Here is a 19,432-nt window from a genome sequence, read left to right as displayed (position 1 = left end):
TAGATGATCTCATGGGATTCTCTTCTTTTCCTGTGTAGGACTTTTTGTCTTTAATATTTGTTATTTGCTATCTTTCCAATATGCCATAAGTTTCAAAACAGAGATAATGTCTCTCATATAATCTCCTATTCCCCTCTGAACACATAGTTGGTATGAAATAAATGTTCATTGGATAAAGAATTCTAATAGTTGTTACAGGAATGTAGAAAAAGGAGGAATTATAAAAGGTTGTTGGTTACCTTTCTTTTCCCTCTCACTATTCCAGCCTTTTCCTTTCCTCTTCCAGAGGCAGAGATGTTTTCTGTTTAGTTGACAAACATTTGTTAAGAGACAGTTATTAAAACACCTAATGCATATTTCCTGGGCACTAAAATACAGATGTTACACAGGATGTTAAGATCTAGTGCCCAAATGTATTGTATGGTGACTCAAGAAATCAACTGAGATTATCCAAAGACCCCAGAAGGGTTGGCATAAGTTGGTTTTTACATTCATCTGCCTTAAAAGGTAGATATTCTTGTTTGATTAATGATCAGTACATTTCCATGTTCATTTTTAAAGATGTTTCTGCTAAGTATGCTTTCTCTTCAAGGGTTAAATGTAAAAATAGAACTTCTTGCTTGAGGAGCCTCTGAATTAGGTTCTGCATATAAGTGTGAAAAACTATTATTGACAGAATTGCAGTGTAAATAATTGTAAGTAATTTTTCAAGGATAGGTCTAGAGCTATGTGACTTCTTCCAATTTGGACCCTCCAAATGAAAACCATGTAGCCCATGACTAAATTGAATTTTTCATTATGTATTAGAAAACAGTAAAGAGGAAACAAAGCAATGGGAATAATGATAAGAACCTCTCTGGAAGGAATTTAAATGAAATAGGAAATAAATTAATATGAAGTTATTTCTGTCACGTGATTTTCCTTCTTCTGTTGCGGCTAAGTCCCTGGATTTTTGTGCCATTTTCTTCATACCCTAAATCAGATTTTTGCTTGTTTCTGTTGAATTCAATGTTCAGTTGATTAAGTTCCTTTACTTTACCTTAGCTCCTGGAAAAAAACTGGAGGATAATTAAAGAAAGTATGCAAAAAGAGGCACTGTGGTATCATGGACTAGGATAGGTTTTGAACCAGGAAAGGCCTATCTCTCTATCTCAGCTCTACTAGCTAGAAAGCCTTAAACAAAGTTAATTTTTCTAAGTTTCATGTTCTGCATCACTAAAATGATGGGTTTTTTTTTTCAGTGTATTTTTGGGAAAGCTGAAATTATATACAGTAATATTCCTCACACTGTGCCTGGTGCATAGTGAGTATAAATAATCTGTAGTCATTATGTGGGTTCTTTCTCCTCTCTGTATCTACAAAAAATTACTGAGTATCTATTATGTGTCCTGTGGACTAAGTAGGATATAAATGAATTGTAAGTTACAGTACCTGTCACACATAAGGGCATGGCAGTCAAATTAAGGAAGGCTGATCTTGGAATTACTCCTACAATCTAGGTGGGAAGAAGGCCAGCCACAGTTGTTAAAAAGACAGCAGAACATAGAATCTACAGTTTTGCAGAGTCTTATAGAGGATTCAGCTTGGATCCATTGCAGTTACAACATGTGATATAAAGATGACAAGAGCCCAGGAGTGGGTGATATTCTTAAAGTCAAGCACATAATCCAAATCAATCACATCTTTCCACAAACACAAAATCTATGGTCATTGTGCCACGTTGTGGGACAAAATTCAAATCTGTGGTAGAAATTGTCATTAAAAATGTAGAAATTGGTCCTACAAATTCTGAAATCCTTAAGTTTATCAAGAGAATGTTTCAGAAGACAGAAGCTAGGGAAGAGCTGCTTAGCAGAGCTGGGATACAGAGCAGGGACCGAGTCTCAAGAACTAAGTAGAACACTTCTTTTTAAGGCAGGGCTTTTAAGGCAGATAAGTAGTAAGTATGATTGGATGGTGAGATAATTCAAAGAATAGGATTATCTGAGAGGGAGATGAACCATGAGATATTATAGACCCTAGGAAATGATCTTGAGGATCTCAGAAGGAAAGGGAGTGGGGTCAGGGGGTGATGGGTGTTAAAGAGGGCACATGTTGTGATGTGCACTGGGTATTATGCATAACTAATGAATCATTGAACAATACATGAAAAACTAATGATGTACTATACAGTGGATAACTGAAAATTTAAAAAAAATAGGATTACCAAAATCAGACACACAAATGAGAAATTTGGACTAGGAACAAGTTTTTTTTTTTTTTTTAAGATTTTATTTATTTATTTATTTGACAGAGAGAGATCATAAGTAAGCAGAGAGGCAGGCAGAGAGAGAGAGGAGGAAGCAGGCTCCCCACTGAGCAGAGAACCCGATGTGGGGCTCGATCCCAGGACCCTGAGATCATGACCTGAGCCAAAGGCAGAGGCTTTAACCCACTGAGCCACCCAGGTGCCCCTAGGAACAAGTTTTAATAAGGATTTCAGGGACACAATCAGGAGACATAGGGGAAGGAAGGAAAGATCTGAAATAGTGCAACTTACTGGGTCCTTCCTTTTTTTTTTTTCCCCTCTCTGCAGCAGGATGTTCCCTGATTAATATATGAAGTCTCGAATGAAGTGTGTAGTTAATTATGGAGGAAGAGCTGTTTGGGTTCTAAAACATCTCTATTTTAAACTCAAATAGTTACGTAGTTTATGTGACATTTTTCCAGGAAGCTGTCTATAAATCCATAGATTCTAGGCATTTCTAAATTAAAAAATAATTTTATAACAGGTACATATTGCTATCCATGAGGACTATATGGCTAACAAATACCATTTGTTTGTTTTCTGGGAGTCATTAGCCTTACCACATTTATGAGGATATTTGACCAGGTCATCTTTTCTTTCCTGGAGATGTCCCCTGTTAATTGAGGAGAGTGAATTGCAAATCATTTTAATTATTTATTTTCCAGGTGATGAGACCCAGAAGATTGGAAGCAAGCCAAATTCCCTCCTTCCTGAATCTGAAATTTTGAAGTTTGACTTAAGGATGGAACTAGTAGGTGGGAGGAATACAAAACTGAAGAAAAACTCAAGAAACTTTAGTGTTTGTCCTTACACTCAGTGAATAAATATACTCCATACCATTAAATCTTAAAAAGGATAAATGACATATAATAGATATAAAATGCCTTGAGTGTATGGATAAAAGAAGATCAGGTGAATAGGAGTAATCAGGGCAGGCTTTGTGACCTTCTTTGTTTACCTTCTCTTTTAATTCAATCCTTTCTCTCAGCCTGTAATGCACTGAGAGAGATTTCTGCAGTCTACTAATGAGTGAATTTCTGAGCCTAAAGCCAAGGCTCACTCAGTACAAAGTCCCAAATAGAAGTGTTAAAGGTAAAAGAGGAACTATGAGAGAGGATTTTAATAGGTAGGTGGTTTCTCTGTCTTGAACAGGTTTGACTTAATTTATCATTGATATACAGCCCATTGTCAAACCTGAAGAACTTTCCTTAGTAACATCTCACACCAGTTGGAAATATTTCCATGGGGAATCATGTTTCCTCAATCTTGGTTTCTTTTGCAATATTTAACACCCAAACTAAGCAAACAGGTTAATTTCCTTCTATGTTGATAATTGAAGTTTCTTACCTATTCAGTCTTTGCCTATAATTAACAGCTGAAATAAGAATTAGAGATCCTTTAATATACCTTCATAACAAGGTATAGAAAGAGAGGTAAGTTAGTCACAACAAAGCTCATCATATCATTAACTAACAAATCCTGCTATGAGCCTGGCTGATTTTGCATCTTTTAGCATGATGGGCTCAGCTAGTACCCTATACCAAGACATTGAGCAGAACTTTTAAAGACAAGACATAGAATATTTAAAGCAAACAGCAAGGCAGAGAAAGTGTTCATGGAAGGGTCCCACAGTGTTTCTGAGTCTTCTGGTAAATAATGTAAGTAGTGAATTCTCCATTACTTTGCAATATGTCATCTACTGTTGTCTTAAAATGTTATTTAAATATGTTTTATTATTTTCTACATTTACACACTTGCATTTTTCATGCTAAATTTTGAGTTTCTAGACAGCACAAGCAGTATAGGTGTTCAGTACATGTTTTTAAGATCTTAATTTGTAGATCTAAGGGACCTTGTGCAACTATTTTAAAAATGTCTCTTTGGTATTCTGTCTCTGCTAAGGCACCTTTCAGAATTGGTAAAGACAGGCCAAATACAATTTGTAACAGAAAATTTAAATTTTCCAGCTTCATTTTAGAAGCCCATACACTAGTACCAAAATAACACTGGGCCTAAAGAGAAAGAAAAAGAACATTATGTGGCATTAAAAGGGAATTAAATGACAATCAAATAAAATTTCTTTTTTTTTTTTTAGATTTTATTTATTTATTTGGCAGAGATAGCACAAGCAGTGGAAATGATAGGCAGAGGGAGAAGCAGGCTCCCCACTGAGCAGGAAGCCCAATGTGGGGCTCAATCCCAGGTCCCTGGGATCATTACTTGAACTAAAGGCAGATGCTCAACCAACTGAACCACTCAAGTGCCCCTCAAAATCTCTGGAGTATTGTTTGAAATGAATTTCAAGAGAAAGGGTCAAAAATGTTTTAATCTTTTAATAGGCTTTAATTTTTTGTTCTTAATCCATTATTGTAAGCAGTTCCAAGAAAATCTTTACTAATATTACCAATACTGTCTATATTGGTTCCAATCAGAAAAATGGATATTACTTTAAGTATTCCATCTGGGGTCTCAAAGAGGATGTTTCTCTAGAGTTTGTCCATCTGCTCACATTGCTAGCAGAGATGCTTGGCTTCTCTTCAACCTTCCAAATCTAGCCTACGTGCTTCTCATCATCAAAATCGACTCAGATTGTTAGGTATTCTGGAAAACATAGTTTTGACCTCTTATTTGTGATGCACAGGAGATGTAGAAAGGAGTGGACAGTGATGTCTAGGAGACCACAGATCATCTTGTATGCTATTTGTTAAGCATTAAAAATTTTTTTAAAGATTTTATTTATTTATTTGACAGAGAGAGATCACAAGTAGGCAGAGAGGCAGGCAGAGAGAGAGGAGGAAGCAGGCTCCCCGCAGAGCAGAGAGCCCGAAGTGGGGCTCGATCCCAGCACCCTGGGATCATGACCTGAGCCAAAAGCAGAGGCTTTAACCCACTGAGCCACCCAGGCGCCCCAGGACCTCCATTTTTAACCAATTACACTTAGCCTCTACTCACTTTTAATGGCCTGGGTCTGAAAGTGATTTTTTAGATTTCATGCAAAAGAATTAATCAAATAACCTCAACTTAACTGCCAGGACAGCTGGAAAATATGGGCTTCATACAGATGTGGCAAACATACAACATTGTCCCTATCATCAGAAGTCCTGATAATCAGTCACTCTTATTATGATATTATTCTGCTTTTCACCCCAGAAACTCTCCAGCTTTGAAGCTGGTTTGATATTCTTTAATAATAGTATTCTTAGCTAAATCATATTTGTTTCCCTAAAAGCTGGTCATTCCATTAATTTTTTTCTTGTTTTAAGAATATTAATCATGGCTGCTTATAATGAGTGAAAAATTTTTTTAACAAATTCCCATTTGACACAAATTTCAAATGGGCAAAATAGGTGAAGGGAAGTGGGTGATACAGGCATCTAGTTATGGAATGAATATTTCATAGGGGTAAAAGGCACAGCATAAGAAATGTAGTAAAGTGAGAACAAAAATAAAAACAAAAAAAAATAGGCAACATTTCCCCATAAGTCCCTTATTCAAAGTAGATGGGGAACTCATCAGGTCTCATAGAAACAACTCAGGTTTCACATTTATTTCTTCTAGTTTTATAATGTAAGTGGGCACTGTACGCATTCCATTTCCCCACTTCACATTGAAAAATATCACGCCAGCTGCAGGTCTAGTTGTATGATCTTAGATGAAATATCAATGGAAATATGTCATTGTGATAAAGAGGAGAATTTGGCCAAGAATTGACATTTTTTATGTTACTCTTCAGAGAAAAGCTATTAACAAGAGCTGAATGGTATATTTGGTATTTGAACTATAATGAATAGAAGATATATAATGATGCAAAAATTCAAATATTTATTGAGTAATAACTAAATAAAAAGGAGAAAATGTTGATTCTGCTCTACACTGACACCTAAGAATCATGAAGTATGTCTAGACAGCTGAATATCACCAAATGAGGTGTATAATAGAGAGTTAACTTAGTGGGCTTGTTGTCCTCAAATCCTGCATACCCCAGAAGGAAATGGCACTCAACTAGTTCCTGGGAGACAATCTCTGAGTCCTTGGAATATCATGCCTGAAAGGAGTATCTTTGTATACCTGAGATCTTGGAACACAGGAGATGGTTTATGCTAATAGTGAAATTTATGGTGAATGCATGTTTTCATCCTTCCTCAGCCATGCTATATTAGTTTGACCTCTCGTGACAGTGGAGAGGGTTGGAGAGTAAATAGGTCAGTCACATAAGCATAGAGTTGCTACATGAGTGACTCCCAATAAAAACCTAGGATCCCAAGATTCTAGAGAGCATCTCTGGTTAATAATACGTTGTAGATGTTGTCACACATTTTTCCTGGAAGAATTAAGTATTGTCTGTGACACTCCAATAGGAGAAGGTAACTGGAAGCTTGTGCCTGGTTTCTCTTGGACTTTGTACTATCCATCTTTTGTTTTTTGCTGATTTTAATCTATATCCTTTCACTGTAATAAATTGTACCACGAATATAACAGTTTTTCTGAATTCTATAAGTTCTTCTAGGAAATCATTATAGCTGAGGGTATCTTGGGGTCTCATGAAACAAAAGGTGAATAAAAGTTCATAAACAAAAAAAAGTTGCCAGTACAATTATGAGATACTCAGTGTCATAATAATAGATCACATGTTTATTAAGTGTGTTACCATTACAAAAATTTCTCATAATTTATTATAAGTATTCAGAGGAGTGAGAATCACTTCAAACCATAGAGGCTGAACAAGGAAGAAGAGTCAGGATGTTAACCTGGCTCTCAAAGGGCTCAGGAGAGGAGAAAAAACAGAACAAAATAAGGAAAATACAACCCAGGGCCAGAGGGCAGTAAGCAGAATACCTTGACTGAAGTGTGAATTTGAAAAAGTTAAGTAAAGAGTTAAAACTGGAAATGTAGACAGGGAACAAACTGTAGGGTTTTAATGCTGCTGTTTACCATAAAACAAAAAGCTAAACTTTCAATAAATTAAGCTAATCAAATACCAGAAAGTTTCTGTGTAGAGAGGTTTCCCTATAGGGGGTCTCCATATGCTGCTAAATTCTAATCATAAAGTGAGTGTTACTGCCAGAAAAAAGTAATAATAATCTAGTGAGGTTCCACATGTATCCTATTACAGTGATGTCCCCATCAAATTTGCACAATTTATTACCACAAAATTAGGTTGTCTTCAGTCAGAAATTTTAAGATCAACCTGTCATCTGAGAATCCAGCTGTGTTCTTTTGGGGTTGTTGTAACATCACAGTAATAAGCATTTTGTAATCAGAATTGAGCTCAGAATTTTGATAATGATTCATGATACAAAACTGTAGCTCAGCTTCCCTGTGGCTTCACTGGCCCTAAAGTCCCCAAAACTGCTGTTGTCAGGAAGATACACTGGTATTACTTTGGTGTTATTCACTGAGTACCCTAAATACATATCATTTTCTTTGGAAGTCAGTTGTGGGAGAATGGGTTGGAGTCGGTGGGACTTATTAGGAGGAGATGTTAGGTTTATGGAAGGGTTTGAATTACAGAAAGGTGTGAAGCCTCATGTAAATGTTAAAAGGTTGTAACTGTTAAAAGGGTATATATATACATATATATATTTATATATTTATATATATGTATATATATAAAGGGTGACCCTTTCTCCACATCCTTGCCAACATCTGTTGTTTTCTGTGTTGTCAATTTTAGCCATTCTGACAGGTGTGAGCTGCTATCTCATTTTAATTTTTATTTGTTATTTCCCTGATGATGAGTGATGTTGAGCATCTTTTCATGTGTCTGTTAGCCATCTGGATGTCGTCTTTGGAAACCTATCTATCATTTCTTCTGCCCATTTTTTTAACTGCATTGTTTTTTGGATGTTGAGTTTGGTAAGATCTTTATAGATTTTGGATACTAACTCTAAATCACATATGTCATTTGAAATACCATCTCTTATTCTAAAATATGCCTTAGTTTTCTTGATTATTTCCTTCACTGTGCTGAATCTTTTTATCTTAAGTCCCAATAGTTCATTTTTGCTTTTGTTTCCCTTGCCTCTGAAGATGTAGCTAGTAAGAAGTTGCTACAGCCAATGTCAAAGAGGTTCCTGCCTATCTTTCCCAGGATTTTGATGATTTCCTGTCTCACATTTAGGTCTTTCATCCATTTAGAATTTATTTTTGTATATGGTACAAGTAAGTGGCCCAGTTTCATTCCTCTGCATGTTGCTATCTAGTTTTCCCAATACCATTTGTTGAAGAGACTGTCTTTTTTCCATTGGTTATTCTTTCTTGCTTTGTTGAAAATTAGTTGACCATATAGTTGTGGGCCCATTTCTGGGCTTTCTGTTCTGTTCCATTGATCTATGTGTCTGTTTCTGTGCTAGTATCATACTGCCTTAATCACTACAGCTTTGTAATATAACTTGAAGTCCAGAATTGTGATGCTACCAGCTTTGCTTTTTTTATTTCAAGACTACTTTGGCAGTCTTTGGGGTCTTTTGTGTCATACAAATTCTAGGATTGTTTGTTCCAGCTCTGTGAAAAATGCAAGTGGTATTTTTTTAGGAATTGTATTAAATGTGTAAATTGCTTTAGGTAGTATAGACTTTAAACAAAATTTGTTCTTCTAATCCAACATTTGTTCTTCTAATCCATAAGCATGGAAAGTTTTTCCATTTCTTTGTGCCATCTTCAATTTCTTTCATAAGTCTTTAGTAGTTTTCAGAGTACAGATTTTTTACTTCTTTGCTTAGGTTTATTCCTAGGTTTATTCCTTATGGGTTTTGATGCAATCGTAAATGGGATCAGTTCCTGGATTTCTCTTTCTGCTGCTTCATTATTAGTATATAGAAATGCAACAGATATCTATACGTTGACTTTGTATCCTGTGACTTTACTGAATTAGTGTATCAGTTCTAGCAGTTTTTTGGTGGAGTCTCTTGGGTTTTCTACATAGAGTATCATGTTGTCTGCAAAGAGTCAAAGTTTGATTTCTTCCTCACCAATTTGGATACCTTTTATTTCTTTTCATTGTCTGATTGCTGTGGCTAGGACTTTCAGTACTATGTTAACTAACAGTGGTGAGAGTGGGCATCCCTGTATTGTTCCTGACCTTAGAAGAAAAGCTCTCAATATTTCCCCATTGAGGATAAGATTAGCTGTGTGTGTTTTTTGTATATGGCCTTTATGATCTTGAGGTATGTTTCCTTTACCCCTACTTTATAAGGTTTTTATCAAGAGTGAATGTTGTACTTTGTCAAATGTTTTTTCTGCATTCTATTGAAAGGATCATATGATCCTTATCCTTTTTTTTTTTTTTTAATGTGGTGTATCTCATTGATTGATTTTGAACCACACTTGCAATCCAGAAATAAATCCCACTTGCTTTTGGTGAACAATTCTTTTAGTGTCCTGTTGAATTCAATTTGCTGGTATTCTGTTGAGAATTTTTGTGTCCATGTTCATCAGGGATATTGGCCTGTAGTTCTCTTTTTTAGTGGAGTCTTTGTCTGGTTATGTAATCAGGGTAATGCTGGCCTCATAGAATGAGTTTGGAAGTTTTCCTTCCACTTCTGTTTTTTAGAATAGTTTGAGAAGAATAGGTATTAACTCTTTTTAAATGTTTGGAAGAATTCCCCTGTGAAGCCGTCTGTCTCTGGACTTCTGTTTTTGGGGAAACTCTTGATTACTTGTTCAATTAACTTGCTGGTTATCAGTCTGTTCAACTTTGGTTGTTTATTTCTAGGAATTTATCCACTTTTTTTCCAGATTGCCAGATTTGTTGGCATATAAATTTTCATAATATTCTCTTAAAATTATTTATATTTCTGTGGTGTTGGTTGTGATTTCTCCTCTCATTTGTGATTTTATTTATTTGGGTCCTTTCTCTTTTCCTTTTGATAAGTCTGGCTAGAGGTTTATCAATTTTATTAATTTTTTCAAAGAATCAGCTCCTGAGTTCATTGATCTGTTCCACTGGGTTTTTTGTTTGTTTTCCTATCATTTATTTCAGCTCTAATTGTTATTATTTCCCTTCTTCTGCTAGTTTTAGGCTTTCTTTGTTGTTCTTTTTCTACCTCTTTTAGGTGTAAGGCTAGGCTGCATATGGGAGATTTTTCTTGCTACTTAAGGTAGGCCTGTACTGCTATGTTCTTCCCTCTAATGACTGCTTTTGCTGCATCAAAGAATTAGAAACAGGAAACACAGTAGAACACATCAACAAAACTGGAAGCTGGTTCTTTGAAAGAATTAATAAGATTGATAAACCACTGGCCAGGCTTACCCAAAATGAAAGGGAAAGGACCCAAATTAATAAAATTATGAATGAAAGGGGAGAGATCACTAACACTAAGGATATAGAGACAATCATCAGAAATTATTATCAATGACTATATGCCAATAAGTCAAGCAGCCTAGAAGAAATGGATGCCTTCCTGGAAACCTTTAAACTTCTAAGTCTGAAAGAGGAAGAAATTGATAACCTGAATAGACCAATAGCCAGTAGTGAGTTTGAAGCAATGATCAAAAACCTCTCAAAAAACAAGAGTCTGGGGCCTGATGGATTCCCTGGGGAATTCTACAAAACATTCAAAGAAGAAATAATATGTATTCTGCTGAAGCTGTTTCAAAAAAATAGAAACAGAAGGAAAACTTCCAGACTCTTTTTATGAAGCCAGCATTGCCCTGATCCCCAAACCAGGCAAAGGCCCCATCAAAAAGGAGAATTTCAATCCAATATCTTTGATGAATATGGATGCCAAGATTCTCAACAAGATCCTAGCTAATAGGATCCAACAATACATTAAAAAGATTATGTACTGGGGCGCCTGGGTGGCTCAGTGGTTAAAGCCTCTGCCTTCGGCTCAGGTCATGATCCCAGGGTCCTGGGATCAAGCCTCACATCGGGCTCTCTGCTCAGCAGGGAGCCTGCCTCCTCCTCCTCTCTCTCTGCCTGCCTCTCTGCCTACTTGTGATCTGTCTGTCAAATAAATAAAAATCTTAAAAAAAAAAAAAAAGATTATGTACCAAGACCAGGTGGGATTTATCTCTGGGATATAGGGTGGTTCAACATTCACAAATCAACCAATGAGATAGAACAAATCAATAAGAGAAAAGAGAAGAACCACATGGTCCTCTCAATGGATGCACAAAAAGCATTTAACAAGATACAGCATCCGTTCCTGGTTAAAATGCTTCAAGGTATAGAGATAGAGGGAACATTCCTCAACTTCTTAAAATCTATCTGTGAAAAACCCACAGCGAATATCATTCTCAATGGGGAAAAGCTGGCAGCCTTCCCTTTGAGATTAGGAATAGGACAAGGATGTCCACTCTTGCCACTGTTGTTCAACAGAGTACTAGAAGTCCTAGCAACAGCAATCAGACAACAAAAAGAAATAAAAGATATTCAGATTGGCAAAGAAGAAGTCAAACTCTCTTTGCAGATGACAAGATACTTTATATGGAAAACTCAAAAGACTCCACCCCCAATCTATTAGAACTCATACAGCAATTCAGTAATGTGGCAGGATACAAAATCAATGTACAGAAATCAGTTGCTTTTTTAAAATTTCTTTTCACTGTTCCAGAATTCATAGTTTATGCACCACATCCAGTGCTCCATGCAATATGTGCCCTCCATAATACCCACCACCCGGCTTACCCAACCTCCCCACCCAAGCCCTCAGTTTGTTTCTCAGAGTCCACAGTCTCTCATCATTCATCTCCCCCTCCAGTTTCCCCCAACTCACTTCTCCTCTCTATCTCCCTATGTCCTCTGTGTTATTCCTTATGCTCCACAAATAAGCAAAGCCATATGATAATTTACTCTCTCTGCTTGAATTATTTCACTCAGCATAATCACTTCCAGTCCCATCCATGTTGATACAAAAGTTGGGTATTCATCCTTTCTGATGGAGGTACAATACTCCGTAGTATATATGGACCATATCTTCTTTATCCATTCATCTGTTGAAGGGCATCTTGGCTCTTTCCACAGTTTGGCGACTGTGGCCATTGCTGTTATGAACATTGGGGTACAGATGGCCCTTCTTTTCACTACATCTGTATCTTTGGGGTAAATACTCAATTGTGCAATTGCAGGGTCATAGGGAAGCTCTATTTTTAATTTCTTAAGGAATCTCCACACTGTTTTCCAAAGTGGCTGTACCAACTTTCATTCCCACCAACAGTGTAAGAGTGTTCCCCTTTCTCCACATCCCCTCCAACACGTGTTGTTTACTGTCTTGTTAATTTTGGCCATTCTAACTGGTGTGGGGTGGTATCACAATGTGGTTTTTGATTTGAATCTTCCTGATGGCTAATGATGATGAGCAGTTTTCACTTCACATTGGGTGAAGGAGAGAAGTGAGTTTCAGGAAATCAGAGGTTTAGTAGTGATGAACTCTTTAACTGTTGTCTGGGAAAATCTATCTCTCCTTCCATTTTGAATGATAATCTTGCAGGCAGAGTATTCTTGGTTGCAGGTTTTCTCTTTCAGCACTTTGAATATATCTTGCCACTTACTTCAGGCCTGTAAAGTTTCTGATGAAAAATCATCTTACAGCCTTATGGGGTTTCCCTCATGTGTAACTATTTTCTTTTGTTGCTTTAAAAAGCTCTCTTTATCACCACTTTTTGCCATTTTAATTACAATGTGTCTTGGTGTGGAGTTCTTTGGGTTAATTTTATTGAGGGCTATCTGTCCCTCTGGATCTGGACGTCTGTTTCCTTACCCAAATTAGGGAAATTTTCAGTTAATGTTTCTTCAAATAATTTTTCTGCTCCCTTTTACCTTTTCCCCCTTCTGGGATCTCTACAAGGTGAATGTTATTTTGTTTGACAATGTTGCTGAATTCCCTTAACCTATTCTCATTTTTTTATTATTCTTCTTTCCTTTTGCTCTTCACTTTTGTGGTTTTCCATTGCTCTGTCTTCCAGGTCGCTGATCCATTCTTCTGCCTCCTCTAATCTGCTACTGAGTCCCTCTACTGTATTTTTTATTTCAGTAGAGTTCTTCATCTCTGATTGGTTCTTGTTAATATTTTCTTTTTATCTGTTAAAGGTTTCACTGAGAACTTCTACTCTTTTCTCAAGTCTAGTGAGTATCTTTATGACCATTACTTTAAATTCTTTATCAAGCATACTGCTTATCTCTATTTAATTTAGCTTTTTTTTTTTTCCTATGATTTTGTCCTATTCTTTCATTTTGGCATATTTCTCTATCTCCTCATTTTCATTTTGTCTAACTCTTTATTTTTTCTCTGTATTAGGAACATCATCTAGATCTCTTGCTTTTAAAAGTAGTGGCCTTCAAAGCTGCTTCCATGGCAGCCACAGAAGCAGAGACAGCCCAGAGAATTCAGGAGGAAGAGTGTCAACCAAGAAATGACTTTAGTGATGCAGATCAGCTCAGAGTGGGTAATGATGGGATTTTCATGCTGGCATTTTTCATGGCATTTATTTTCAACTGGCTTGGATTTTGTTTATCCTTCTGTATCACCAGTACCATAGCTAGAAGGTGTGGTGCCATGAGTGGATTTGGACTTTCGTTGATCAAATGGATTCTTATTGTTAGGTTTTCTGATTATTTTAATGGACAGTATTGGCTTTGGTGGATATTTCTTGTACTTGGCCTGCTGCTTTTCTTCAGAGGATTTGTTAATTATCTAAAAGTCAGAAACATGTCTGAAAGTATGACAGCTGCTCATAGAACAAGATATTTCTTCTTATTATAGAGACTGCATCAACCAGACATTCTTTTCTTAAACCAATGTGAAATTTCCAGATCATCTGTAAACCTACAACTTTAATAGGATAGAAGACTACTAAAAGCAGAAGACAAATTAGTGAAGAAAAGATATATCTTCAAAATTGAATGGCAGGATGGTTTATGCTTAAAAGCCATTTCTTTTCAATCTCTTAAATATTTAAATTTCATTTGTTTTGCACATTTGCATATGTGCCCATGTTAAAGATTTGCATATACTTGAAAGAAACTATAAAGTTGTAGCAGTAAAGTCCAGTCACATTTGGTTAATTAGTGTTTGATATAATTGAAAGGGATGAGTGAGAAACCATCTTCCAGCATGTAAATGCCATTGATTTCTGACCTGACATTTAGTATAATAAAAATGAAATTATTAACCATGTCAAATGCTTTAGTTTCTGGCTCCTAGATTCATCTAGTAACTCTACACATGAAATGCCCTTTGTTATATATAGTTTTTTGAAAACTGCAGTGCTGATTATAGAAAAGCTTTGTCAGATTTTTGAGCATGATATTTACATTATTATTTAGCAAACTCTTTCTGTAAATAACCACACATAAATTACTTTCTGCATTGTTTTCTTAGAAGCTGTGTCGGTATATCTTTTCAATTAATTTAAAATTAAGTGAACTTAATATATAGAGAAAATTTGGGTGTTAAAGATAGTTTATTTAAGGACAGATTTTAAGAAGATATGGGTATTCCACATGTCCTTTAGAAGAACATCTTTTTGTTGTTTTCTTTTTAAGAGACAGGCCAGGTTTAGGGATTCCCAGTCAAGGAGCTTGGTTTTTAAGATTGCCATCTTAGAGAGTCTTGCAGGAAGAGATTGTATTAGATATTACATTTATTTCATTTAAGACACTTTTGAAAATTAATTTTCTGAATAAGATATTCTCATTTGCATTTGTCTTTTAAAAAGCCAATAAAGGTATCTTTCAAAAAAAAAAAAAGTAGTGGCCTTACGAAGAAGAGGTCCTGTGGTACCCTGCAGCACAATGCCCCCTATTTACCAGAACCAAGCACTTTAGAAGTGTCTCTTATGTGGGTGAGCCACATTCACCTTCAGTTCAGTTGGTTGCTATGGCCCGCTTTGCCTGTTGTGGGTGTGTATAATCAATTAAGCATCAGCTTGTAATCTGACTGAAATTGAGCTATTGAACTCTTTCTCAAAAATCATGTGCTTTCCATGTATTCTCTATCTCAATGCCACCAGTATCAACCCAGATCCCAAGGTCAGAATCTGAAATCATTCTGACTTTTCCCACTTCTTCACTCTTTATTACAGTCAGTCATCAACTCCTGGCTAACTTACTGCCTGAAAACTTTATCACCTTGTACACTTTTTCTCTTCCTGTTACTATTCCTTAGTTTATGCCATCATGATTTCTTACATGAATTGTGGAAATAACTTCTTGGCTGGTCCCTCTTTTTCTCATCTTCTATCCTTTAATTCATTTTTTTAAAAAATTATCATGAAATATTGCACTAAATTTTCAGAATACAGAGCAAGAGACACATGATGGTCACTGAAGATCTTTTCTGCCACTTTCCCTCTCCTCCCTATCCTATTTAATCCTGCAGAGAAACTAGGGAGAGAGGAGAAGGTATAATGAGGAAAGAAAAGAAGCCAGTTATCCCCTCAACCAGGCCTGTGGTAGGGTGAGAGGCAAAGTTTAATTGGAACATTTTGGGATGGAGAAGGAAAGTCTGATATAGACATGTTAACTTTAAAATATTAGGCATTTGGGGGGGCACCTGGATGGCTCAGTCAGTTAAGCATCTGCCTTCAGCTGGGGTCATGATCTCGAGGTCCTGGGATCAAGCCCCATATAGGGCTCCCTGCTTAGCAGGGAGTCTGCTTCTCTCTGTGCCCCAGGCTTGTACTCTCTCTTGTTATCTCTCTCTCTCTCAAATAAATAAATGAAATCTTAAAAAAAAAAAAAGATATTGGGCATTTGGGTGGAGATGTTGAATAGGCAGTTGGATTTAGGAATCTAAACTTTAAGATTGAAGGATGTCCATTCTCACCACTTCTAGTCAATATACTACAGGAAGTTCTAGCCAAAGCATTCAGTCAAGAAAAAGTAGTAAAAGGAATCCAAATCAGAAACAAGGAAGTCAAATTGTCTCTGTTTGGAGATAACATGATCTTATATCTGGAAAACCCTAAAGACTTTGCAAAAAAAACTGTTAGAACTAATAAACAAGTTCAGTAAAGCTATAGGATACAAAATCAACAAACATAAGTCAGTTGTTTTCTTATATACTAACAATGTACTGTCTGAAAAAGAAATAGGGGCACCTGGGTGGCTCAGTGGGTTAAAGCCTCTACCTTTGACTCAGGTCATGATCCCAGGGTCCTGGGATCAAGCCCCGCATCGGGTTCTCTACTCGTCAGGGAACCTGCTTCCTTTCCTCTCTCTCTCACTCTCTCTGCCTGCCTTTCTGCCTATTTGTGATCTCTGTCAAATAAATAAAAATAAAATCTTTAAAGAGGAAAAAAAGAAGAAATAAAATAATCCCATTTATGATAGTATCAAAAACAATAAAATACATGGGGATAAATTTAACCAATGAGGTGAAAGTTCTCTACACTGAAAACTATAAGATGTTGATGAATTAAATAGAAGAAGACATAGATAAATGAAAAAACATCCCATTTTCACAGATCAGAAGAATTAACATTATTAAAATGTCCATATTACCCAAAGCCATCTGCAGATTCAGTGTAATGCCTGTCAAAGCTACAATGGCATTCCTTACAGATAAAAACAAACAAAAAAAAGCAATAATAAACCTGTAAGTTACCACAAAAATCCTGAATAACCAGCAATTTTTAAGAGAGAAGAACAAAATTTGGAAGTATCACACTTCCTGATTTCAAACTATATTATAAAGTATGGTAATCAAAACAGTATGGTATTGGTATAAAAACAGACATATAGACCAATGAAACAGATTAGAAAGCCCAGAAGTAAACCCCTGCATGTATGATAAGGGTTCCAAGAATGTACAATGGGGAAAGGAAAATCTCTTTAATAAATGGTGTTGGGAAAACTGGATATCAACATGCAAAAGAATAAAATTAGACTGCTATCTTATACCATACACAAAAATTAACTCAAATTCACTGAAGAGTTGAATTCAGGGTACCTGGGTGGCTCAGTCGGTTCAGCATCCGACTCTTGATTTCAGCTCAGATCATGACCTCAGTATCGTGAGATGGAGCCCCACATTGATTCTCTCTCTCCCGCTTACTCTGTTCCTCCCCCAGCTCTTTTGTGCGCTCTCTCTCTCTCACTCTCTCTCTCTCTCAAAATAGATAAATAAATCTTTAAAAATGACTTGAATGTAAGACCTGCTTGAAACCATAAATCTAGAAGAAAACATGGAAAAAATCTCCTTAATATTGGTCTTGATTTTTTTGGATGTGATTCCAAAGACAAAGACAAGAAAAGCAAAAAATAAATAAATGGGGCTACATCAAATTAAAAAGCTTCTACATTACAAAGGAAACAATCAACAAAATGAAATGGCAACCTACTGAATAGGAGACAATATTTGCAAATATATATCTGATAGGGGTTAATGTCCAAAATATATTAAGAATTCATTTAAGTCAATAGCAAAAAACCAAATAATCCTATTAAAAAAATGGACAAAAGACCTGAATAAACATTTTTCCAAAAAGGACATAGGGATAGTGAACAAGTGAAGAAGTGGTTAACATCACTAATCATCATCAATAATCAAAACCCCAATGAGATATCACTTCACACCTGTTAGAGTAGTTATTATAAAACAAAACAAAAAACAAGAGATAACAATGTTGGCAAGGATATGGAGAAAAGGGACCCCTGTTGGGAATGTGAATTGGTCTGAAACCATGCAAAACAATATGGAGTTTTCTAAAAATAAATAAATAAATAAAAATAGAACTACCATATGACCTAGCAATGCTTCTTCTGGATATAAAGCCAAAGGAAACAAAATCATTTTCTTGAGGAGATATTGGCACCCCATGTTTATTGCAGCATTATTCACGATAATGAAGATATGGAAACAACCTAAGTGTCTGTCAACTGATGAATGGATGAAGAAAATGTGGAATGGAGTACTATTTAGCCATAAAAAAGAGGAAATCTTGCCATTTGAGACAGCATGGATGAAACAAATGCATTATGGTAAGTGAAAGAAACCAGACACAGAACAACAAATACTGTAGGATCTCACTTATATTGGAATCTGAAAAAGTCAGTCTTATAGAAACAGAATAGAATAGTGGTTAGTAGGGCCCAGAGGGTTGGGAGAAATAAAGGGATATTAGTCAAAAGGTATAAACTTAGGATAAGATGACTAAGTTCTGGAGGTCTAATGTACAGTATAGTGATTAAAGTTAATAATACACTGTATACTTGAAATTTACTATTTGTAAATTTCATAATAAATCAATAAATTAGTAAAAAAAACCTCATTTATGAGGTTATGAGTAAATGAATTTACTATGAGTAAATCTTAAATGTTCTCATCAAAACACATAACGGTATTTATGTGAGATGATGGATGTGTTAACTAACTTTATTGTGGTAGTTGTTTCACAATACATACATAGAACAGATCATTATGTGTACACCTTAAATTTATACAAATTTTTTGTTAATTGTGTTTCAATAAATCTGGAAGAAACATAAGTGAAAATGAAAAAAGTTTTAACTCCACAAAAATAAAATCAATTTAAGCCTGGTGATACATAGATTTGGGAGTCTTCAAGATTCTACTGATATTAAAAGCCATGAGGCTAAATGAGATCATGAGGGGATAAGTATAAATAGAAAAAATGAGAGATTCAGAGACTGAGACCTGGGGCCTTCCAATGTTTAAATGATGGTTTGATAAGGAGGATATAACAGAGACTGAGCAGATGCTTCCAGAGATGTGGAAGGAAAACCAGATCAGTGTGGCATCTTAGAAGTCAGGCAAACAGTGTGTTTCAAGGAGTTGGACTATTGGCCTTTGTGAAATGGTGATGAAAAGTCACAAAATGACTTTTGACAACTAACCATTGTAGTTAGCAACATGAAGTTTGTCAGTGAGCTTTCAGTTTCAGGGAAGTCGTAGAGACAAAGGCCTGATTTGAACAGACTAGAGAAAACAAGAGAATTATAGAGGGTAGAGAGTATAAACAAAGGGAGGAGTTTGGATCTACATGAAAATGGGGTGGCTGATGGAAGCAGAAGTGGATTTTTAAGATTAGAGATATTTACATGCCACTGAGCAAGAGAAAATTGGTGGCACTAGAAAGGGAGAGGAGAGTGACTGAGGCAATGTTCTCGTTTAAGCAAGAGGGGATTGGATCTGGTGCACAAATGGAGGTGCTGGATTTATTGAATAGGTAGTTCTTCCA

General features: G+C 36.0%; 1 long non-coding RNA gene across 1 annotated transcript in view; it reads left to right on the top strand.

Annotated features, from left to right (window-relative positions):
- The window catches only part of LOC116878190, a 90,246-nt gene that overhangs the window by 18,334 nt on the left and 52,480 nt on the right, over positions 1-19,432 (top strand). Inside the window, exon 2 of the long non-coding RNA XR_004384788.1 lies at positions 2,953-3,038. This is a non-coding gene — a long non-coding RNA (uncharacterized LOC116878190). The remainder of the gene's footprint in view (positions 1-2,952; positions 3,039-19,432) is intronic.

This window comes from Lontra canadensis, unplaced genomic scaffold (assembly GCF_010015895.1).
Source record: "Lontra canadensis isolate GAN:19392208 unplaced genomic scaffold, GSC_riverotter_1.0 scaffold56, whole genome shotgun sequence".
In the NCBI taxonomy this organism is placed as follows: domain Eukaryota; kingdom Metazoa; phylum Chordata; class Mammalia; order Carnivora; family Mustelidae; genus Lontra; species Lontra canadensis.
This window is presented reverse-complemented; position numbering and strand designations above follow the sequence as displayed.